The sequence below is a fragment of the Solanum verrucosum genome, unplaced genomic scaffold (assembly GCF_900185275.1).
Source record: "Solanum verrucosum unplaced genomic scaffold, falcon-dt-bn FXZP01000056.1, whole genome shotgun sequence".
Classification (NCBI taxonomy): domain Eukaryota; kingdom Viridiplantae; phylum Streptophyta; class Magnoliopsida; order Solanales; family Solanaceae; genus Solanum; species Solanum verrucosum.
This window is the reverse complement of record NW_026020072.1, coordinates 365,323-391,751: the sequence shown is the minus strand read 5'-3', so window position 1 is coordinate 391,751 and position 26,429 is coordinate 365,323. Positions and strand designations below refer to the sequence as shown.

The 26,429-nt window shown below is 38.2% G+C and overlaps 1 protein-coding gene across 2 annotated transcripts in view; it reads left to right on the top strand.

Annotated features, from left to right (window-relative positions):
• LOC125823898 (uncharacterized) overlaps positions 1–26,429 on the top strand; it is an 897,951-nt gene that overhangs the window by 603,511 nt on the left and 268,011 nt on the right. The window lies entirely within an intron of this gene.

Below are 26,429 nucleotides of genomic sequence, written 5' to 3'. Positions count from 1 at the left end.
AAGTATACACAGACAAATTCAATCTAAATAGTCCCAAAGAAGAAGAAGAACCCACAATTTTAGCTTAAGCTTTAAACCTTTCTCTCATGGAGTTTCTTCTTCAAACTTTCAACTACCAAATGGTAAAGAAGCCCTTGCATGGAGTTTTTAAGATGAAATTATGCCAATAATTTGTGAAAGGTTTTCTCACATTTGAAAGGAAATCATGATTTAGATGCTTATATAGGTGTGTGTCTTATGTTACAGGATTATGAATGCATTGTTTTGAAAGAAGCTATTCTAATATGAACTTATGACTGATTGGTAGTTTTTACTTGTTGCCTACCAAGTATTTTGATGATCATTATGTCTTTTTCCGTTGGGATTTACTTAGCACCGAGATGACTTAGAGATGAATGTCTTCCTGTTAGTAGAGGTCAGGTCTCTAGAAGCAATCTCCTTGTCCCAAACTACGTGCCCTCAAAGAATTGTCTTAAATGATCTAAGCTAGTGGGTCCACTTTAGCAAATAATAAATGTACGTGTTGATATACCGTGAGTTTATGGTATTTCTAATACATTTAGCTTACAAGTTGTGTGTGTCTAGGGCCTTTTTGTATTGGTTTTTATGTGTTTTTATCATACTTTGCAGGAGAGATGTTCAGGCGCGGAAGTAAAGAGACAACTGAAAGAAATGTAGAAAAAGGGCATCTACGGAAGTGATCTACGGATCGTAGGTCCATTGACGCTCTGTAGATGGTGGTTGTAGATCAGCAGGCAAGGCATAAAAGGTAAATTAGGGAAATCTGACCAAGTGTGGAACCACGGTGGCCATTGACAATCTGTAGATGGATCCGTACTGTTGATCCATAGATTGATACTGTGAGGGTTCCAATACCTGATTTTTGAAGATTCCAAGTGTGGAGCTACGGAAGGGGATTGACAGACCATAGATCAATCTACGGTCCGTACTACAGTTTCGTCGTTTGCTTTAAAGAAGCTGATTTTTGGAAGCTGAAATATTCTCTAAGTCCTGGCTAACGGAAGGGACTCACGAACCGTAGATCCATTGACGGTTCGTGAGTCAGTCTCCTAGAATGAAGACGCGTCCCTGAACAAACTTTCCTTATTTTGTTTCCCTTTTAATTTAGGACTTGTTTTCTATAAATAGGGCATGTAAACCTCGTTTTTGGGGGTTAGACATTATTACGTTAGTTCTATTTTGTGACTTGGGAGATTATTCTTGCAAACTTAGCAATTATTAATTTCCTAAGTTCGGTTTGAAGATTTGTGTGTTGCAATTCAAGTTGAATTTCTAGGTTTATTATTCTTCTCAAGTAAGTTCAAAATTCTTTCATCTATAACAATGAATTATGTTCATATGATTATGGGTACCTAAACCCCACAACTAGGGTTGTGGGAACCATGAGTGATTAACAAAGTATGAATAGTAAATAAGCAATACTTGAATAGTGTTCTGCATGCATTGATAATTCTTTCGTTTAGAAGTCTTTTTAACGAGTGCACGTGTTAGAACTCGTCTTGTTGCTACTTGCCGAACCAATGAGGTAATCAACAAGAAAAGAATTATCAACATAGATTTAGTGTGATACTATATAATAGGCTAGTGTCGATTGGTGCGAAGTAATAACTGAGCCAAACATCGATTATGATGTCTAATATGAGGTAAAGGTAAGGGTTAGTAAATTATACACACGTAGCCAGACGAAGGTGCGGGGTGAAATTCTCTAGATGCTGGACCAGGGATTTAGAGATACCTAACTTATCACTTTGCATATAGTACACTAGGAAATGATTGCTATTATTAGGATTATTGTGTTATGAGCTTGTGGGAAACACGTATACCCTAGTTATTTCTTTCATCTTGATAACAACCAAAAATTGACTTTTGATTACTTATTACTTATTGAATTCTTACGATTTGTTTCACAAAAAAAAAAACCCTTTTAATTACTTGTTTTTGGAAGTAATTTGACTAATTGAATATAATTGTTGGTTAAAGCAAAGTCTAAACCATTTTCCTCGTGGGATCGACCCCAACCTACAAGTTAGGTTCTTTACTTGATAACGATCGCTTATGCTTCTTTAGGGAAGTGTAATTTGAGCATATCAAATTTTGGCGCTGCTACCGAGGTCATTTGGCTTTTAGATTTATTTTAACTACATTATTGAACGTTAGTCAAATATTTCCTAATTTTACTTTTTCTCTTTGTTTTTGTCTCTCTCAGGTTCTGACTCTAGTGTATGCCAAGTACACGGAGCGAGGGTGAACCACTTACTCCTTACGATCCAGAGTTGAACCGCACCTTGGGAAGAATGAACAATCCAGGAGATCCAGTTAGTCCTATCGGAGGAAATCCAAGTGATGCAGTTGAGTTATAACAGCCGATGGTAGTTGGTAGGGACAACCAGGTTCCAGCTGACAATCAATTGGGAGATGCATTTAGGGTGCAAGATCCACCAGGCCCACGACAACATGACAACTATCGGGGTAATGTCAATATAGCAGACTCTGATGGACCTATTGTCCTTACCCCTCTACCTCCAGGGCACACATTTGTGGTGACTAGTAGCTTGATGCAGATGCTTACAGCAATGGGCTTATTCTCAGGATTGCCATCGGAGGACCCACATGCTCACTTAGCCAAGCTAAGGGTGGTTTGCAAAAGTTGTGTAGCCAGACCAGACTTGGATATGGATGTCATCGGATTACGACTGTTCCCTCTATCACTGACAGGAAATGCTGCAGTATGGTTGAGGTTCCTTATAACTCAATCATTACATGGAACCAACTGACGGATGTGTTTCGAGCAAGGTACTATCCTGTGTCCAAGAAGCTCAATCACAAAGATAGGGTCAACAATTTTGTAGCATTACCTGGAGATTCTGTGAGTAGATCTTGGGACAGATTCACTGCGTTCATAAGAGGTGTCCCAAATCACCGTATTGATGATGAGTCGCCGAAGGAATATTTCTATCGAGGTCAGGATGACAACAATAAAGCAGTGTTTGATACTATTGCAGGAGGTTCATATGGCGACTGCACATATGCACAGATTTCTGAAAAATTGGAGAAGATCTATCGCAACAATAAAGCATGGAGCACTAGGAGGTCAGATACTGGGAGAAATACATTTGCCATTCAGAATACAAACACCCAGTCTGCGAATAAGATTCGTGAGGAGATGGCTCAGATGAGGACCGAGTCGGGGTTGGTATTAAAGCATATGAGTGGAGGTGCAAAGAAGATAAATGTTGTGAATTACTTGACTAGAACGCCACCACCAGTTAAAGAGTGTTACTATGAAGAGGATGCTTATCCGGCGAATGATCAGATGGGGGGTTTCTGACCAAACTCCCAAGGATCCAACGTGGAAAATTGGCGCCAAGGTCAAGGAAACCAAGGTCGGAACTATGGCAACTACAACCGAGAGGGTCAATATGTCCAGGATGGGAACTTCAATCGCGACAACAACTATAACAGGAACAACTATGGCAATAGAAAAGATCAGGTTGGACCTTATGTTCCCCCTCAAAATCAAAAATCTGGTACTAGGGAAGCTGGAGGCAATATGGCGCGTATTGAAGATATGATGCAGAAGATGATGAGAAGGTTTGATACAACTGATGAGAATGTGAAAGAGATGAGAAATAACTTGTCTGGTATTGGTCAAAAGGTTGATGCCCATGCAGTGTCAATAAAGCACCTAGAGCAGCAGATGACCCAGTTATCTACTACAGTGAACCCACGTCAACATCCAGAATCCAAAGAATGACGTTCCTTGTATGGCAGTTACTACTCGAGGGGGTAAGCAAACCATAGATCCACATATGTCGTCTGTGGTGGATGTTGAGATTAGAAAATAAGATGATGTGGTAGAGGTTAGAGAAGAGTCTGAGAATGCGACAGGGAAAGAAACTGAGATATATCATAAATTGGTCCCCATACCTAGACCTCCACCACCTTTTCCACGGAGGTTAGTGAAAGAGACTGAATATGGTAAATATTGCAGGTTTATTACTATGTTGAAGCAGCTTTCCATCAATGTTCCTTTGATTGAAGCTTTGGAGCAAATGTTTGGGTATGCGAAGTTTATGAAAGATATAGTGACAAAGAAAAGGTCTATGAGTTTTGAAGATGATGGTAGATTGTAGCATTGTAGCGCTATTGCTACAAGATCTATTGTGTAGAAGAAGGAAGACCCTGGTGCTTTCACAATCCCATGTACTATAGGGTTGTTACACTTTGCTAAGGCATTGCGTGATCTTGGTGCTAGCATCAACCTTATGTCATTATCTATTTATGAGAAGTTGGGTCTAGGGGATCCAAAGCCTATTACGATGCGGCTACTTATGGCCAATCATACCGTGAAAAGGCCCATTGGTGTACTCTATAATGTGCTAGTAAAAGTGGAGTCGTTCATCTTTCCAGCGGATTTTATGATTTTTGACTGTGAGGTTGATTTTGATGTTCACATCATCCTTGGGAGACCATTCCTTGCCACAGGTCGTGCATTGGTTGATATGGAGAAGGGACAGATGAAGTTCAGACTGAACAATGAAGAAGCAACTTTCAATATTTCTAGGTCCATGAAGCAGAGTGATGAGCTCCAAACGGTATCTGCTATAACTTACAGAGTTGAGAGTGGAGTAGAAGTGCAAATTGAAGAGCGACTCGGTGTTGGGACACTAGTAGCAGTTATGATGAATTTTGATAGTGATGGTATTAAAGAGTACGATGAGTTGGTAGCTGCACTCGAGAGGTGTGAATATCGGTCAAAACAAAAGAAGTATGAGTTAGACATGAAGAATTGTGAGTCTCCACCAGCGAGACCATCTATTGTGGATGCACCGAAATTAGAGCTTAAGGTTCTACCACCACATTTGAAGTATGTATTCTTGGGCAGAGATAACACTTTGCCGGTCATCATTGCGGCAGATCTAAATGCGAGACAAGTAGAGTGCTTGGTGACTGTATTAAAGAGGTTCAAGCGAGCTATTGGGTGGACTATTGCAGATATTATTGGGATTCCTCCAGGTATTTGTTCCCATTAAATACAACTCATGCCAGATCACAAACCTAGTACTGAGCACCAAAGAAGATTAAATCCACATATGCAAGAGGTAGTTAAAAAGGAGATCATGTTCAATGTGTGCCCAAGAAAGGTGGGATTACTGTGGTTCCTAATGAGAGAAATGAGTTTGTTTCGATTCGGCCCGTGACTGGATGGAGAATCTGCATGGACTACCGGAAGCTAAATGTTTGGATAGAAAATGATTTTTTCCCTATGCCATTCATGGATCAGATGTTAGATAGACTTACTGGTAAGGGTTAGTATTGTTTTCTTGATGGTTATTCGGGCTACAATCAGATTTCTATAGCTCCGGAAGACCAAGAGAAGACCACCTTCACTTGCCCTTATGGGACTTTCGCCTTCAAAAGAATGCCCTTTGGGTTGTGCAATGCTCCAGCAACCTTCCAGCGTTGTATGATGTCGATATTCTCTGATATGGTGGAGGACACTATTAAGGTATTTATGTATGATTTCTCTATGGTAGGGGACTCTTTTGATCGATGTCTGAATCATTTGGCTGAGGTACTTAAAAGGTGTGAAGATTGCAACCTGGTGCTGAATTGGGAGAAGTGCCACTTTATGGTGAAAGAAGAGATAGTTCTAGGTCATAGAATGTCTTAAAAGGGCATTGAGGTAGATAAAGCGAAAGTTGAAGTAATAGAAAAACTTCCCCCACCTATCTCTGTAAAAAGGTGTGAGGAGTTTTCTTGGGCATGCAGGTTTCTACAGGAGATTCATCAAAGATTTCTCAAAAATTGCACATCCTTTGTGCAAACTGTTTGAGAAGGAGTGTAAGTTCTACTTTGATGATGCTTGTCTTAGAGCATTTGGATAGTTGAAAGAGAAGTTAGTTACTGCCCCTATCATTATTTCATCGGATTGGGGACAACCATTTGAGGTAATGTGTGATGCAAGTGGCGTGGCGCTTGGTGTGGTATTGGGACAGAGGAGAGAGAAAATTATTCACCCTATTTACTATGCTAGCAAGGCTCTAAATATGGCCCAGAAGAATTATACTGTGACTGAACAAGAGCTTCTTGCAGTGGTTTTCACATTTGAAATTTTTTTATCCTACTTGCTTGGTACCAAGGTCATAGTACACATTGACCACTCTGCATTGAGATATTTGATGGCAAAGAAGGATGCAAAGCCGAGGTTGATTAGATGGGTATTATTGCTGCAAGAGTTTGATTTTGTGGTAAAAGATATAAAGGGGACCGAAAATCAAGTTGCTGATCACTTGTCCAGATTAGAGGAAGAGGCTATGCTAAAGCTTGGTGATAGGGCTGAAATTAATGATGCTTTTTTAGATGAACAGGTATTGGCTGCTTCTCATGATCTGATTCCTTGGTTCGCTAACTTTGCTAATTATTTGGCAAGCCATATTGTGCCCTCGGATTTGTCTTTTCACCAAAGGAAAAAGTTTATGCATGATGTGAAGAAATTATTTTGGGATGAACCTTACTTGTATCATAGTTGTGCTGATGGGATTATTCGTCGCTGTGTGCCCGTGGTCGAGATGTTGAGTGTACTTGAAGCATGTCATTCATCGCCTGTTGGTGGGCATCATAGCGGTATTCGGACTGCGCATAAGATTTTGCAGTGTAGGTACTACTGGTCTACCATCCACCAAGATGCTCATGATTTCGCCAAGTCTTGTGATCGTTCCCAAAGAGAAGGAGGAATTTCAAAGAGGCAAGAGCTTCCTATGAATCCTATATTGGTGACAGAGTTGTTTGATGTATGGGGCATTGATTTTATGGGTCCATTTGTGAGTTCACATGGGATGAAGTATATTCTTGTTGTGGTTGATTATGTATCGAAGTGGGTAGAAGCAGTTGCGCTATCCAACAATGAAGGCAAAAGTGTCACCGCATTTTTGAAAAAGAATATCTTCTCCAGATTTGGTACCCCGAGGGCGATCATCAGTGAAGGAGGTTCCCACTTTTGTAATAAGTTGTTCAAGGTGCTACTTGAGAAGTATGGTGTCCGCCACAATGTAGCCACTCCTTACCATCCATAAACTAGTGGACAAGTTGAAGTGTCCAACAGAGAGATCAAACATATTTTGGCGAAGACTGTGAATGCTAATAGAACAGATTGGTCAAGGAAGCTTGATGATGCTCTATGGGCCTATCGCACTGCATACAAGACCCCCATAGGTATGCCTCCTTACCAACTTGTATAGGGGAAGTCTTTTCATTTACCGGTAGACCTAAAGCATAAGGCGATGTGGGCAATGAAGAAGCTAAATTTGGATTGGGGCGCCGCATCTAATCAAAGAATTAATGACTTGAACATGATTGATGAGTTTCGCCTAAAATCTTATGAAAGCTCAGCCTTGTACAAAGAAAAGATGAAAAGGTATGATGATCAAGGAATTGAAAAGCGAGAATTTGTGGTTGGTGATCTTGTGCTTCTATTCAACTCTAGGTTGCGCTTGTTTCCAAGCAAACTCAAGTCCAAATGGACTGGGCCATTTTTGCTCACAAAAGTGCTCCCCCATGGAACGGTTGAGCTTGAAAATAGTGAAGGAACTAGGTTCATGGTAAACAGGCAAAGGATCAAGATCTATCTGGGAAATACTGAAAGTGTACAAGAAGTGATTGAGGTCTATCATCTTGATGAAGTCTGAGTAATCAAGAGGCCAGCGTCGTGCCGCGACGTTAAATCCGGCGCTGCTTGGGAGGTAACCCAAGATGTACAATCTAGCCAACGATAGGTTTTTGTTTTCGTTTTCCATCTAGCAGTTTTTGTGTTTAGTTTATTCTCTGTATTAATTTAGATAGGTGTTTTAGTTTTTTTTTTGTGTTGGCTAGAATTAGCATAGGGTCCGTGTCTAAAAAGTGTTCAGAAAATGTAAAAAGAATAGCCTAATGGTTGCTACATATGCAGGTATGCTATGAAAATTCTACAGAAAATGGTCTGGTGCAGAGGTCTACAGACCCCATCGACGGTCTGTCGATCCATCCACGGACCGTGGATGGTGTCCGTAGATCCCAGGTAAGTCCCTACAACTTGTCCAAGTGTAAGAGTGATCTACGGTCCCAATCTACGGACCGTAAATGGGGTCTCGTGGGTCCAGAACCCTAATACTGCCTAACCCGACCCGGACCCATCCTATTTAAAATCCCCCCAATTTTAAATCATTCCACTTCCCTCCATATACTCCCAAACCGTTTCATAACTTCCCAAACTCCTTACATCACTCAATAATCACTCCATCACTCCCCAATTAATCTTCCCTTCCTTTTCCCCAAACCTCTAAATTCCCTTTCCTCTCCAAAAATTCCCACAAGGTCCGGTGTTCGGGTTAGTAACGAAGAAGTAATTCTTTGGTCCTGCAAAGCTTAGTGTCGTCACGCAATCACCCCACTCCTCATTTCTTGTAAGGTAATAGACTTTCCCCTCACTTTGAATTTTGGTTCATAGAATGAATATAGAAAGTCGGGAGTCGGGTCTTGACCTTGGGTAATTGTTAGATGTAATTGCATGATAAAATTGGAAGTTACAATACCCTTGGAACGATAGATATTGATTGTGTTGCCTTATTGTATATTATTATATGTCTAAATGTAAGTTTCGACTTATGGTTCCAAAGTTTGTCTTAAATACTTGGTTAAAATGATTAATCGGAATCCTGAGAATGACAAACTACCATGATTCAATGTTGAAATACATGGTTAGACTAGGACATTGTTGAAAATGGTCTAAGATGTGGACTTGAAAATAAGGAATAGCTGAAATCTGGCACCGATCACATCCACGATACCCCGTCTACAGACCGTAGATCGATCTACGGACCGTAGATTAGGTTCGTGGTTGGATGAACCTGAAATTTCACCAAGTGTGAAACCACGGATGTGGACTACGGTCCATAGATCAATCTACGAACCGTTCTGTACATCCGTGGTTTCCATCTGCGACCAATATTGTTGGTCCTCTGATCCACAGAAGGATTCCATGGACCATAGATCAGTCTACGGACTGTAGGTCTCCTCCGTGGATGACCACTGTAGCCTCTGTCTGAAATTTTCACGGGACTTTGTTACTGTTCATTTATAGTTCTAAAATTTTTTGTTTGTTTGTTTATGGTTAGTTTTGGCACTAATAACGCTTCCACAGGTAAGATGGCACCCAAGAAGCTAGTCACCCACTCAAAATAGGGCAGGTCAAAATATGTTGCTCATAGCTTCAGGTTAATCGAAGAGGACACGGACACGGACACGGAAAAAGATCCAACATACGTTCCTCCCAACACAAGGACTTCTCCCACTACACCCCGAGCCACCAGAGGCACCCCCAGAAGGTGATTCCCGACGTAGTCACTGTCTCTCAGTCTGATGAGGAGCAAACACTGATCGGGTCGCCAACTGGGGCTGGTTCCAGTTTCGCTATTGGGTCTGCATTTGGCTCCGAGTCTACCCATGCTTCGAGCTTTGAGTCCAGCCATGCTTCAGGGTCCGAGTCTGTCCATGTTTTGGGGTCCAATGACAAGTCAGCCACAGGGTCCAGCTAGAATGAACAAGCAGCCTCATCTAATGAGGCCACTAGCTTAGAGTCAGTACCCATACCAAGGAATGAGAACCCTACTCCAGTGGCCAGTGAGCCAAACAGATGGTGTGTTGAGGGCCAATGGCAAATCTATCGGGATGCCAAGATGCTTAATGACAAGGAGAAGATGGCCCAAATTGTTACAGAGGAGCGCAGAGTCCTCACAGGGAGCTTGCACACTGTCCCCGACATCCACCGGCTTTTTAACCTTCACAAGTGTGACTGGATGGCTCGAGACCCAGGTACTTATAGTAAGGAGATTGTACGGGAGTTCTACACCTCCTATGCCGCCACTCTCCGTGGTTCGATCTCCAAGCGGTCAAAGCCCATAGTCCAGGACCCTCTCACTTCCACTAAGGTCCAGGGTTGTCTGGTGAACATATCACATGCCACCATCAGTCGCTTTCTCTATAGACATACCACGGGTCACTCTTGGTCACTAAACACAATGGAGTTTGATTACAGATGGGACATCGTGCGGAGCGGCACTTTCCAGAGGAATGCTGACCAGCGAGAGGCAGTTATACTGTGGTTATCTAAATACATTGCTGCAGATGGCGAGCATGCGGAGTGGGTCGCCACACCACGGTTGGGTATCCGAAAGGCCACATTAAATTTTGTGGCCAAGTTCTTCTAGTTGTTGGTGTGTAACAGAGTGTCGCCAACAAAGGCTGACAACCAACTCACATGGGACAGAGCGGTCATGGTTGCAGCATTGGTAGCAGGAGTGGAGATTGACTTTGCCCGCATGCTGCTAGCAGAGATTCACGAGAGGGAATTCAAGACCTCCACTACTTACCCCTTTCCATGTTTGATTTTCCAATTGTGCAGGGACTTTGGAGTGCCGATCTGGCATTGTGATAGGTTAATCCACCCTACATGGAGTTTGGATATAGGCCTCATTCAAGGTGAGGCAAATGTGGTGGCACCTCGCAGAGAGCCCCAGGTTGAGGTACCTCACTTGGGTATAGATCTTGCAGACTCGGTGGGGCGGGCAAAGGGTAGTGACCCCATTATATCATATCACACCGATACTATCCCGGCCTCCTCTTCCCAGGATGCTAGTGGGGCTCCTAGCTCATCCCGGTCCACACCACCATTAGGAGCAGTTGTTGTCTAGTTGGCTAGAGTACAGAAATTAGAGGCTCAGATGGCCACACTGCTGCATCACATCCAGCCTTGGATGCAAAAGTCGATAGCCGAGTCCGAGGCCAGAATAGAGCGAAGGATGGAGGGCATGATGGACCGAAATATCCAGGCCGTTAATAAGCGTCTTGATGCCTTTGAATTGAGAGTCCTTGAGCGACCAGCCCCGTCATAGATCTATCCTTTTTTCAGTCCGAGTTAGCTAGTCTCTGAGCCGACATTGATGCCATTCTTGCCACCCTTACAGTTGAGCCTCAAGTTGCACCTACTATGTTGGCTGATGATACAGTGCTGAATGTTTTATTCAATGGGACCGCCGAGGAGGGGCCTGAGCTTACACATACCAAAGGCAAGAGGCACCGTTCTAGTCGTACCGAGGAGGAAAAAGCCTAAAAGAGACAGTGTAGGTAGGAGAAGAAGGCTAGGAAGGCTTCAATTTTAGATGAAGAGTTATGCCAAGAGAGGGTGCGTGAGAGTATTGCAGGGGTATCGAGTTCTGCCCTAGTTTTAGAGGTCCCGTCTGTCGTGAGGGACGTTGTGAGCACCACTGATGGTGCGGTTAGAGTGACCGAGAGCACTACTGAGGGTGCTATGATGGTTGATATGGGAACTACTGAGGGTGACCCAAGTATGGTTCTAGCAGGCTCCGGGAAATTAGACCCACCCGCTTCTTGATGATTCTTCAGCGCAATACGCCTCAGGTTTGCTTCACCCAATCCATTATCTTTTACTATTTTTGTATGCATTGGGGACAATCACATCTATTTTTTTTTTGGGTGGGGTAAATGGATTGTGAGTGGTAGGGTGAAGTCTGAATAACCCAACTCATACATCCTCTCTTTGGGATTTTCTTGCATGTCTTCTTTTTTCCCAAGAGACTGTTTAATTTCTGTTGAACCAGCATGAGTTAGGATCGTATATGTAGAAGCATGAAAAAGAATGAAGCATGATGGCCTATGAAAAATATACCCGTCCAAATTTGCTTATGTGTGCTAGAATTGGTAGGCTAAGACAAGTTGAATGTGTTGGCTCTGAGTATGACATGATAATGAATCAACTTGATGGCATGACTTAAGTTGAAACTTGAACTGGGTAATCTGATAATCTGATAATGAAACTATGTGCAAATAGTGTGTGAGAATAGTTGATTGTTCAAACAGTTTTTGTGCAAAACTAGAACTTGCCTGGTTAGTCCTGCTAAGATAATTCAATCTAGAGGTTAGGAAGTGATCATAGGCCATTGTTCTGATAAGTCCACAAATTTCTTAAAAGAAGGATCCAACCAAATAAAATAAATGCTCCCTTTGATCCAAATGCTTTGAGCCTAAAATTAGACCATTTCTTTCTAATCCTCGAACTCACCTTCACATAATCGACTATGTTGGCCCCGGTCCCTCCTTGGACATGTGCACCTTGACTTAGGCCAAAAGCCTAAGTTGAGGGTGGCTAATGTAAAAAGTAACTTCAATCTTGGCCCTGACCCGACATCGGGTATTGTGCACCTCAACCAATGGAAAATCCATAAGTTGAGGGTGGCTATGAAAGAGGAAACCGAAAGAATTGTGGGTATGAAAAGAATTTGATGTTGAAAAAAGAGAGGAAAGGATGCGACTTGTTGAAAGCTAAAGAAAAGAATTATTATAAAAAAAAATTAAAAAGCTACAAGGTTTAAACTCACATTCGCGGTTGAAGAAAATCAAGAGAAAGAAGGCACAACGGTAGGATGGCAAAAATAGGGCAAAAAGAGGTTGAAAGCCTAGTGTAATGTCAAGGAGGGCATAAAGTCACTAAGAAGTACCCAAATGTACCACACCTGACCCTGAGCCTACGTTACAAGTCAAGAAAGTCCTATAGTGATCCTAGAATCTAGTTTGGAGAGTCTAAGCAGTGAAAACAAGGGCAAGCCTATGGTACTGAGCACTAACTGTACTTGAAGTTACTTCTGAGCGTGAGTGTTCAATGAATCCTTAAACTCAAAATTCATAGTCATTGTGTGAAAGAAAAGGGATTTCGTTTGAAGTAAGGGTACTAGTTACTTTGTCGGAAAGTTGGTACTTTGGTGATGGTGAAATAGTGTATGTTGTGTATTGGTTGGTCGATCGTTGTCATGGTTTGATCCGCATGAATTAGTTTGTCAAGTCTAAGAGAACAAAGTTTGCACCCGAAAAGCGAGTGGAATAGAGAGCCATGTGATTGTTTGTGCTTGAAATGCTTGCTTCTATACAAGTGTCATTTAGAGTCTCAGTGCGTCGCTTGAGGGCAAACAATGAATTTAAGTTGAGGGTGTTGATATACCATGATTTTATGGTATTTCTAATACATTTCACTTACAAGTTGTGTGTGTCAAGGGCCTTTTTGTATTGGTTTTTATCATATTTTGCAGGAAAGATGTTCAGGCGCGGAAGTAAAAAGACAGCTGAAAGAAATGCAGAAAAAGGGCATCTACGGAGGTGATCTACGGACCGTAGGTCCATTGATGCTTCTTAGATGGTGGTCGTAGATCAGCAGGCAAGGCATGGAAGGCAAATTAGAGAAATCTGACCAAGTGTGGAACCACGGTGGCCATTGACGGTCCGTACTGTTGATTTGTAGATTGATACTGCGAGAGTTCCAGTACTTGATTTTTGAAGATTCCAAGTGTGGAGCTACGGAAGGGGATTGACGGACCGTAGATCGATCTACGGTCCGTACTGCAGTTCCGTCGTTTGCTTCAGAGAAGCTGATTTTTGGAAGCTGAAATATTCTCTAAGTCCTGGCTGACGGAAGGGACTCACAGACCGTAGATCCATTGGTGGTCCGTGAGTCAGTCTCGTTGAATGAAGACGCGTCCCTGAACAAACTTTCCTCTTTTTTTTTCCCTTTTAATTTAGGACTTGTTTTCTATAAATATGGCATGTAAACCTCGTTTTTGGGGTTAGACATTATTACTTTAGTTCTATTTTGTGACTTGGGAGATTATTCTTACAAACTTAGCAATTATTAATTTCCTAAGTTCGTTTTGAAGATTTGTGTGTTGCAATTCAAGTTGAATTTCTAGGTTTATTATTCTTCTCAAGTAAGTTCATAATTTTTTCATCTATAACAATGAATTATGTTCATATGATTATGGGTAACTAAACCCCACAACTAGGGTTGTGGGAACCATGAGCGATTAACAAAGTATGAATAGTAAATAAGCAATTCTTGAATAGTGTTCTGCATGCATTGATAATTCTTTCGTTTAGAAGTCTTTTTAACGAGTGCACGCATTAGAACTCGCCTTGTTGCTACTTGCCGGACCAAGGAGGTAATCAACAAGAAAAGAATTATCAACATAGATTTAGTGTGATACTATCTAATAGGCTAGTGTCGATTGGTGCGAAGTAATAACTGAGCCAAACATCTGTCTAATATGAGGTAAAGGTAAGGGTTAGTAAATTATACACACGTAGTCGGACCAAGGTGCGGGGTGAAATTCTTTAGATGCCGGACCAAGGATTTAGAGATACCTAACTTATCACTTTGCATGTAGTACGCTAGGAAAGGATTGCTATTATTAGGATTACTGTGTTATGAGCTTGTGGGGAACACGTATACCCTATTTATTTCTTTCATCTTGATAACAACCAAAAATTGACTTTTGATTACTTATTACTTAATGAATTCTTACGATTTGTTTCACAAAAAAAAACCCTTTAATTACTTGTTTCTAGAAGTAATTTGACTAATTGAATATAATTGTTGGTTAAAGCAAAGTCTAAACCATTTTCCTCATGGGATCGACCCCAACCTACAAGTTGGGTTCTTTACTTGATAACGATCGCTTATGCTTCTTTAGGGAAGTGTAATTTGAGCGTATTATGTGTCTTTAACTTAGCAAGTAAGAACTCCTTCTTTTCTGTGTGAGGGATACACCAGATTCTATGTTATAGCTCATATGATCTTATTATCGGTTAATGGTAAATATCCCACAAATGAACTACGTTTCTTTCAAAGGTTTTACAAAATCTTTCTTTATGAGTTTAAAATGCATTGACAATGTACATGACTCATGATTTGACTTTTAAATTTTACTATGTTCTACTTGGTCTTGCATATTTTAATTTTTTTAACTTGGTATGATTTCATATGTACATTTTCATGCATTTCCCCATACTTAGTATATTCATTGTACTAATGCATATTTATGCCTATATTGTCTCATAATATAACATCTGATGTTCCTCCACCAGAACACACTTGGGTGGATTGCTCAAGTTTTGATTGTTTGGATTGGTGAGTCCTCATGGTTTGAGGGAAGACCATTACCACTTAACTATTTTCTTAGTCTTTCAGCTTCAGATTATGTTTGTGACTTAGGGGTTTGTCCTAGTCACATCTATGAATAGACGGCTTATGTCAGACACTAGAAAAATGTTTCGCTTATTCTATTATGTACTCTATTGGTATTTTTTATGTCATCTTATTAGTTGAGACTTATATTGCTTAAAATATTATTTATTGTATTTTCTCTGTCATTCTTATGTCAAGTGGCTTGTTTAGGGCCTCTCGCGGTTCTATTCATCATGTCATATCAAGGGTATATTTTGGGTCGTGAAAAAAAGGAAAAAGAAAAACCTAATTAATGTTAAAGAGAACTGGGCTTTGGTGGGAAATGGAGTCTAAACTAAAGGGGTATGGATTGTAGTTTATTTTGGGTAAAATGGACATTTGCTGAATTACTTTGGGTTAGGCTACGAAATTATAATTATTTTGTATTTTGTGTCCTATTTGTGTAGTTTCTCCTAGTTTTAAACTTTGGGTAAAGCTTAATAGAAATTGTGGTTAAAACCATGTTTGTTGGATGTGTAATGGGAAAATATTCAAAATGTCAATATTTTGACATTTAATAGGGCCCCTTAGCCACACTTTCAATATTTATTTAAAATGTCAATATTTTAGTTTGTTATGTATCTGATTTATGTATTCTTTTATTCTTTTGAATTAAAAGAAAACAATTATTTAATAACAAAAAAGAAAAAAAATGTTATTATGTTTAATTCGTAATTCTATACCAATAATTTTTACATTTTATGTACTTACTTTACCATTCAAATTCAAATTAGTATATTACTTTAATAATGAAAACTAAAATTGTATTCCAGTTAAATTGTATTACATGATTGTATCCCAATATAATCCAATCATTACATATGAATATGATTTACGAAAGGATATAAGATTCTAGAAAAAAATAGCATACATGGTGAAAATAATACAATCTGTTGAGGAATGATATCATTTTTATAAAAAAACATAAATTAACTATGAAAGAAATATGCTTCTTAGGGAGGAGAACGCTCTGACGAAGAAACCTTGATACCAAACCTAATTTACACCAAAAAACACCAGAGTCATGGCCATGATGGTTGTTGGCCAACCTTCTCCGGAGGAGACGGAGCCAACAACAATATCACTGACAAAAGAACAATTGAAGAAGACATATGTGAATATGATCAAGCCCCCCTAAATCTCATATAAACCTATTTCGAAGAAACAAATCTCTTATCTGCATGAGGAACCAAGGATATTGTGGGAAGAAGAAGAGGTGGATCAGATGATTATCAAAGAAGATTTACAGTTTGCTGTGATAGGAAAAATTTTGTATAGCTGGCCGGATATTCAAGATTTACGAAGACTGATCCCAAACAATGTGAACTGAAAGGAGAGGAAAACATTGGACTGTTGAGCAACAAGTATATACCGATTCGGGCTTCAAGACCGGAGGACTATGAGAGTCTATTATCGAAGCCATATTTCTATATAACACATAATCAGAGATCGTACCAAATGCGAACACTCAAATAGGATCCATGTTTTGATCTAGCGGAGGAGACATCATCAATTGCTTGGATTTCCTTTCCAGCTTTGCCACCAAATTTTTTTGGGGATGAAGCATTGTTCTCCTTTGTAGTAGCAGTAGGAAAACCATTGCAAGTGGACTTGGCCACACAAAACAAAACTAGGCCAAGTTGTGCAAAGGTCAAGGTGGAAGTGGAATTGCTAGGAGATTCTCCGAAAAGAATAAATCTAGGCATGCGGATGAAAACTGGAGAAGTGAAAGAAAAGTGGATAACCATCAAATATGATTATGTTCCTAAGTAAGAACTGTAAGCTTTAAGGGAACAATGAGAATGAATGTTTTATAATTCACCCAGAACTATATCATGAAACTGAGGGTGCTGAAGCATACAAGAAGAAGCATGTGAGAAGAGGGGATGAAGAATTACCAAAGGAGGACACAGGAAAAGCAAAAGCAGGGGAAAATGAGGTTTTTCAAGAACAAAAGAGAAAAACATAAGGGAGGAAGACAACCATATAAAGGCAAAATGGAGCAGAAATGGAACCCCATACCACAAGTGCAAGAAAAGGGGATAACAACAAGCAACAAATTTGGGGTACTAGATGACACTAAAGAAGATGAGAGGGCTGAGAATGAAAAGGAGAAAAGAGTACAAACCGGTGGGGAGCAGTGATGTGAGGCTAAAAATACATATTTTTAATCATTATTTCCTCACATTTATTATTTATATATGTCCTTTATGAGCATGAATTTTATGAATTGTGCTAAATGGTATATTTTATTTGTAGGATTAAATTGATGGAAAAATAAAGAAGTTTGGAGCTAAAACGAATTAAAGATGGAAGGTTGAAGAAGGAAATCAAGCAGACAGCTTAATGGATTAAATTGAATATATAATATATTTATGTATATAAGGAAAGGCGGCAGCAATTGGAAATTTTCAATTTACCTCTATTGTACACGTCTCACAATGGAAGGCTACAACAGCAAAAGAAAATTGACGCGGACAGCTTCATCGAAAATAAAAAGGAATTCGATTCCTTTTGGTTTTGATTTCCTAATTTAAGATGGACTCAATTATTTTATTTAGGGTTTCTATATCTATAAATAGGGCATGAAAAGTTATTCTTGGGGAAGCCAAGAACCAAGATACAAGACATAATATAAATTTTCTTCTAGCTTAGGAACTTTGGAAGAGCCGCCGTGGAGGCCGGAGAATTGTGGTTTATTCTTTCTTCTCCTTTATTATTTATTTGTATTCGTGATTAATAAAAGATAGTTTAGCTATTGTTTTTAACTTTTTATGATTAACACAAGCATATTTATTTTAATAAATTTTGATTGTGTTTTTGAGATAATGAGTAGCTAACTTTCATAACTAGGGTTGTGGGAACCATGAGCGATTAACAAAGTATGAATAGTAAATAAGCAATTCTTGACTAGTATTTTGCATGCATTGATAATTTTTTCGTTTAGAAGTCTTTTTAACGGTGGCCAACGTTAGAACTCACTTTGTTACTACTTGCCGGACCAAGGAGGTAATTAACAAGAAAAGAATTATCAACATAGATTTAGTGTGATACTATCTAATAGGCTAGTGTCGATTGGTGCGAAGTAATAACTAAGCCAAACATCGATTATGATGTCTAATATGAGGTAAAGGTAAGGGTTAGTAAATTATACACACGTAGCCGGACCAAGGTGCGGGGTGAAATTCTCTAGATGCCGGACCAAGGATTTAGAGATACCTAACTTATCATTTTGCATGTAATACACTAGAAAAGGATTACTATTATTAGAATTACTGCGTTATGAGCTTATAGGGAACACATTCCTAGTTACTTTTCATAATCTGAATATAAATAAATACTTAGTTCAAAGCTATTTTTTTTAATTATTATCATATTTCTTTTACTCTTCTTGAGATGTCATCTGAAAAAATATGTAGTGAAAAGTGTTCTTGTAATTCTTGCCCTTCTAATTTTATGGGTTCGTATAAGTTAGTTTTTTTTTTATCAACTAGATGAGTTGTATGGGGACATGGAAGATTTGTTAATACTTTGCTATAAATCAATATGTAAGCGCAATTCTGAATATAAATTTGAATTTGATCTCTATTAGTTAGATATTGAGTTGAGTGCAAAGATTAAATCATATGAAACCCAACAATTTAGTAATAATATGTGTGAGGAAGAAAAAATACTTATAAGTCAACTTGAAGAGCTAAGAGTGGAGGGGCAATTACTTGATTATACTGTTATTGATGTTGTCACTGTTGAGAAGAGTGCACTAGAGTTATGTAATGAAGTAGATAATATTATTTTTAAAAACTCTAGTATGTATAAATATGAGGATGTAAAAAATAATGCAATTCATAAGGTAGGGCGCATTGGACCTCATTCCAATCATTTTTCTACATTATGTTTAGATGATTAGAAATTAATCGAGCCATCTGAGCCTATAGAAGAGTGTATGGAGGAGGAACAATGTGTCTATATTCTTGAATTTATTGTTCCAAGATCGGAGAATTACATACCTCACTTAGGATCCAAAAAGTGCATAATGCAATATCTATTGCTTGGGACCTTTAATTTTTATACCACCACCTCTTGACCGTAATAGAAAAATTGATTCAAAATTGGGGATGCAATTCATATCTTCAAAGTGGAAGGAAAAATAGTAAAATTGATGGTGTCGTGCCGCGACGTTAAATTAAGCGCTTATTGGGAGATAACCCAATTATTAGTGTAACTTCTTATTTTATTTTATTTTTATTTTATTAGTATCACTTTTTTTTTTCTTTTCTTGTTTTTTTTTTTGCAGATTAGGGGAAGTTTGAGTATCCAAAAAAAAAAAAAAAAAAAAGGGAGCATGTTTGAGCTTAAGTGTGGGGTGACGACCCTTGATGAAAATTAAGAGAACATGCTACTAGCTAGGCCTAAAGGCTTCAGGGAGTTTTCCTAACCCTTGTTTTAAATTTTATCTAATGCTTTGGGGACATAGCATCTTTTTAAGTGTGGGGTGGAGGAATGAATTCCTAGTTTTTATCGTTTTATTGAGTTTTTTTTTTTTTTTAGGATGGGTTCCTTGGCTTTTGTTTTCGGTTCTTTTCCTGAGGATAGTCCCTTTGAACCGAGTGTTTTTTTTATTTTTTTTTAGGAATAAATTTTATTTTATTTTATTTTATTTTTTTTGGAGAGAAAAGAAAAGACCCTTTTGAGTTATGTGATACTTACTATTTGGGCCTAATTTTTGAGTAGTACTTTCTTGTGAATGCTTGATTAAAAAAAATGCAGACTCTTTGACATCTAAGCTCATGATTGTGACTTTATATATAGCTTATTTTATTTTGTAGTTTGTTATGATCCTGTCTCTCTTAGAAGTAGAATTGATCCATCTTGATTGATACTTGTGTCATGTGTGGTGAGACTTTGTTTATTCCATGTTTTGCATCTTAGTCTAGAACTTGTCCTGCATGTTATTGAAACGAAATAAAAAGTGCTGCTTTGTTTAGGAGATGATAATAGGCTTTCATTGATTTGTTAAGTAAATTTTGCCTTTTCAGATATTTTATCACTAGTTAGCCCTTTTGAGCTTGGAGCCTTTTATTGGTAGCCATATTTTGCCCTTGACTATTTTGTTGAATCCCTAGTTTTTGAATCTTGCTTCCTTGAGCATTATAGCATAAACTTATTCTAATTATCAATTTTGAGAAAAATGGATGGTTGAGTGAAAAGGTAATCAATGATAGCTACAAAGTGCTTAAAAGTCCTCTTTGAAAGAATGTGATATGAAAAAAAATGTGACATGAAAAAAAAAAAAGTTACCTTGATGATGGCCCTGGTCCTTCCAAGGACATTGTGCACCTTAACGCATGTAAAATCCGTAAGTTGAGGGTGACTATTATGAAGGAAAACTTTTTTAAAAAAAAAGAAAAAAAAAAGGATTGAAACATTTTTGAGATTATGAGAATTACTTGTGAAATAATTGTTGAAGAGAGGGCTGAAAGTAAAGAGAAGAAAATAATGGGTTATGAAGTCTAAATTGCAAAGTGTTTAAGGAAGTGTAAGTCACTATTATACAATTTTCCTACCCATCCCCTAGCCTACATTACAATCCATTAAAGTCCTATTTGATTCTATTCAAGCATGTTTAATTAGTGGAGATGTACATAATGGGCAAGCATATGGTTCTTTGTGCATACATGTGAATTTTCTTCGTGAGTGTGAGAGTGTTCTTTGATGCCAAGTCCTTAATTTATATTCAATCTTTTGATTTGAGTGTGTGGACTATTTCTTCTTGTGAGGGCACTTGTTCCATGATAGATAGGTGATTTTATTAACTTTATTTGATGAGAGTAGGTGAGCAAACTTAAATTTGATGAGTTCAAAGTTCTTCTTTGAGGTTAGGAGGTTAGAGGTTTGTTGTTTATTTGGATGTCTTGCATAATGATTGAGAAGTCTACTTGATGTTTTGAAATTGGTATATGGCCTAATTGTTTGTATTAACCAAAGTGATGACATTGCTAGTATGATTTTTTATTTTTTTGGGATGAGTTTTAATGTTTGCTCGAAGACGAACAAAAGTTTAAGTGTGGGGTGTTGATGTGAGGCTAAAAATACATATTTTTAATCATTATTTCCTCACATTTATTATTTATATATGTCCTTTATGAGCATGAATTTTATGAATTGTGCTAAATGGTATATTTTATTTGTAGGATTAAATTGGTGGAAAAATAAAGAAGTTTGGAGCTAAAACGAATTAAAGATGGAAGGTTGAAGAAGGAAATCAAGCAGACAACTTAATGGATTAAATTGAATATATAATATATTTATGTATATAAGGAAAGGCGGCAGCAATTGGAAATTTTCAATTTACCTCTATTGTACACGTCTCACAATGGAAGGCTACAACAGCAAAAGAAAATTGACGCGGACAGCTTCACCGAAAATAAAAAGGAATTCGATTCCTTTTGGTTTTGATTTACTAATTTAAGATGGACTCAATTATTTTATTTAGGGTTTCTATATCTATAAATAGGGCATGAAAAGTTATTCTTGGGGAAGCCAAGAACCAAGATACAAGACATAATATAAATTTTCTTCTAGCTTAGGAACTTTGGAAGAGCCGCCGTGGAGGCCGGAGAATTGTGGTTTATTCTTTCTTCTCCTTTATTATTTATTTGTATTCGTGATTAATAAAAGATAGTTTAGCTATTGTTTTTAACTTTTTATGATTAACACAAGCATATTTATTTTAATAAATTTTGATTGTGTTTTTGAGATAATGAGTAGCTAACTTTCATAACTAGGGTTGTGGGAACCATGAGCGATTAACAAAGTATGAATAGTAAATAAGCAATTCTTGACTAGTATTTTGCATGAATTGATAATTCTTTCGTTTAGAAGTCTTTTTAACGGTGGCCAACGTTAGAACTCGCCTTGTTACTACTTGCCGGACCAAGGAGGTAATTAACAAGAAAAGAATTATCAACATAGATTTAGTGTGATACTATCTAATAGGCTAGTGTCGATTGGTGCGAAGTAATAACTAAGCCAAACATAGATTATGATGTCTAATATGAGGTAAAGGTAAGGGTTAGTAAATTATACACACGTAGCCGGACCAAGGTGCGGGGTGAAATTCTCTAGATGTCGGACCAAGGATTTAGAGATACCTAACTTATCATTTTGCATGTAATACACTAGAAAATGATTACTATTATTAGAATTACTGCATTATGAGCTTATGGGGAACACATTCCTAGTTACTTTTCATAATCTGAATATAAATAAATACTTAGTTCAAAGCTATCTTTTTATTATTTTTATTTTATTTTATTTCAATTTAAATCCCCCATTTTTATAACAACTATCGAGTTAAATATTTACTATTGACAATATTCTTCTATATTCTCTGTGGGATCGACCCCGACTCATAGTTGGGTAAATATATTGCATACGATCGTTTATATTTCTTTTCAAGAAGTATATTTGAACGTTATCAAGCAGAAAACAAATAATGAGGAATACAACAAAAATAAAGAAGTGGTATTGGAATCAGTGAAAAAAGTGGGGAACAAGTATTAGGGTCCAATGGCGACAACAAGCAACACAATGCTCACAGTTCAGTAAATGATGTAGGCAAAGAGGATAGGCACAAGGACTCAAAACATCAGAAAATACTTCCCCTCAACTGGAGGAGTATAATTATAATGGTGGAGTTAATGATGAAGATGAAGTAGTACCAGTGACAAACCAAGATTCCAAATCAATGGAGGAAGGTGAAATAAATGAAGAAGAAATTGCGCAGGAGAAGGCAAAAATTAATACCCTATCAGAACAAGAAATCAAGATGGTTAGGCGGAGACAGATTCAACATATGCATGTCAACATTTAACAATGAAGTACCAATTAAGGGGAACGGATGATAAATTCATAGTAACGACAGTGTATGCAAGGTGTAGTGCTTTGGAGAGACTGGAACTATGGGAAGATTTGGAAAATATTGTTGATCACACTATCGGCCCTTGGTTGGTAGAAGGAGATTTCAACACTATAACTGATGAGTCTGAGAAGTTGGGTGGACTGCCAGTGACCAACTAGGAGACGACAGACTTTGCATCTTATGTTAGCGCATGTTCTTTGAATGAGCTAAAATTTGTTGGAAGTTGTTACACTTGGTGGAATGGTCGAATAGAATATGATTGCATCTTTAAGCGATTGGATAGGGTTTTTGGGAATAATGATTTTATGCATGTATTACCTAATAGTGAGGTGCATCACTTAATTAGGCAGGGCTCAGATCATGCACCATTACATGTGATATGTAATGCATTACAGGAACAAGTTGTGAAGTCGTTTAGGTTTTTGAACTTTTGGACAAAGCACAAGGATTTTCAGAATGTAATGAATGAATGCTGGAATGAAGAAGTTCTGGGGTCCCCTTTTTATAATGTCCATACCAAACTGAAGAAGACCAAAATTGTATTGACATCTTGGAGTAAGAGGACTTTTGGCAATATTTTTCAGAAAATTGCCACTTTTGAAGATATAGTGAAAGCCAAGGAAGTGCAGCTAGAAATTTCTCCAACATAAGAGAATATGAGCCTACTCAGCAAGGTGAAGGCAGATTTGAAGCTATATCGACATATAGAGGAAGAGTTCTGGAGACAGAAAGCTGGAATGAAATGGTACACTGATGGAGATAAAAACACCAAGTTTTTCCATGCTTATGTGAAGGGAAAGAGAAGAAAGCTTCATATTAAGGAGATTCAGACAAGGCAGGGAAATATCATTAGCAACTCCCAGAATATAGGTGAAGAGGCAGTCAATGTTTTTAAGGAACATTTCATGGAGAACCAGAAGTGGAATAACGTTGAATTACTTTAATGTATTCCTAAGCTGGTCACAGACGGAGATAATGAAGAGATGGAAACAATGCCAACCAAGGAGGAAGTGAAGCATGTGGTCTTCTCTCAAAATGGGGATAGTGCGAGTGGTCCTGATGGGTTTTTGGGATAATTTTTCAGTCATGTTGGGATACTATTAGCACAGATATTACAAATATGGTGAAGGCCTTCTTTTGTGGATGGGGGTTGCCCAAATATATAACTCATACTAATCTGGTACTTATTCCAAAAATGGAAGAGATTAAGACCTATGGTGATCTTAGCCCTATCAATCTTAGCACTTTTGTAAATACGAACATATCGAGGTTGTTGCATGAAAGAATAGTAAAAGTGCTTCCTAAATTATTTCCCCTAATCAGTCAGGATTTGTAAAGGGTAGAAGCATTTCAGAGAATGTGTTGCTGGCACAAGAGATTGTTAGGGATATAAACAGGAGGAGTAATTTACACAATGTACTGGTCAAGTTGGATATGACAAAGGAATATGATAGGGTGTCGTGGAAATTCTTGGTAAGGGTATTAAGGAACTTTGGGTTCTCTGAGAGAATTATTGATATGATTGTGAGATTAATTAGTAGCAATTGGTCCTCAGTATTGATGAACGAGCAATTATATGGATTTTTTCAATCATCCAAAGGAGTCAAACAAGGAGACCCCTTGTCACCTACCCTTTTCATCATTGCGGCAGAGGTCCTAGCAAGGTAGCTGAATAATTTGTTTGATGACCAGGATTTTAGAGGCTATGGTATGCCTAAGTGGACCCCAAAAAAAATCACTTATCATACTATGAAGATGATGATGAAGGTACTTCAAGATTATGAAATGGCATCAAGGCAGATGATCAACTTGGATAAGAGTATGTTCTATATTCATGAGAAGACTCCGGTGAGGGTTGTTAATCACATAAAGAGGATCACATGAATCAGACAAGGCAATTTTTCATTAATTTATCTCGGGTGTCCTGTTTTCTATGGAAGAAAAAACAAGATGCACTTTGAAGAATTGATTAAAAAGGTGGGGAAGAGACTAAGTCTTTGGCAGAATAAATTGTTGTCTTTTGGGAGTAGATACATTTTAATTGCTCATGTCCTACAGTCTATGCCTATTTATCTGTTATCAGCTATGAACCCTCATGTCAGTGTGATTAATCAACTACACAAAAATTTTGCAAAGTTTTTTTGGGAAAATGCTACTGGATCATGGAATAAACATTGGTGTCATGGGATAATGTGTTATCCTAGGGAGGAAGAAGGGATAGGATTCAGATCACTACATGCGATGGCTAAAGATTTATTTGCTAAGCTATGGTGGAACTTCAGAACCTCTACATCTTCTCTGTGGAGTGAGTTTATGTGGAATAAGTATTGGAAAAAATTTCACCCAATTATTGCAAGGGGATATGGAGCATCGTATGTTTGGAGGAAAATGATGAAAGTAAAGGACGAGGCTGAACATAACATATGGTGGCAGGTAAAAGCTGGAAATTCTAGTTTCTGGTTTGACAATTGGACTCAATAGGGTGCCTTATACTATGTAGAAGGAGAGAATGCAATAGAAGAGGAACTGAAGGTCCAAGATTTAATAAGGGGTGGAGAATGGGATATACAGGGATTGAGTAGCAAATTATCTGAAAAAATGACTACACATGTGGTGGAAAACATAAAACCTCCTACTGATTCACAGAGGAATGATACGCCTTGGTGGATGGGTAGAACACAAGGCAATTTCACTGTGAAATCAGCCTATGAATTGCTGAGACGGAGAAATGAAAAGAAGGAGGAGTACAGAAGGATCTAGACTAAAGGATTACCTTTCAAGATAAACTTTTTCTTATGGATTGGAAAATAAAAATTGTTACAGATGATAATCTGAAAATCATGAAGATTAGCATTGTATCGAGGTGTTAGTGTTGTGAGGAGAAGGCAGAGGAAACAATGGCCAATCTATTTATAACCGCACCCATAGCTACTAAGTTATGGAGGCATTTTGCTATTTTTGCAGGGATAGACATTGAAGATATGCACTAAAAGCAAATCATAATGACTTGGTGGACAATTGACACAACTCCCAAATTGGTGACAGTGTATAGAGCGATGCCAGCTATAATAATGTGGATCATATGGAAGAGGATAAATGAGATAAATCATAGAGGAAATGTCGCTTTCATGGAGATGGTATGACAAGTACAAGACTTGGTTTGGAAACTAATCAAAATTTTGTACCCATGGATGAAGATATGAAAGAAAAGTTGGCCTCACACTATTGCCTGTTGAAGGAATACAAATCAAGATTATACTGCTTGGGAGTAACATGGCAATTCCCTGAAAAGGGCAAGTTAAAATGCAACACTGATGGTGCGTGTTGGGGAAATCTAGGAAAGTGTGCTTCAACTTTCTGTGTTCAAGATTAGAAAGGGGATTT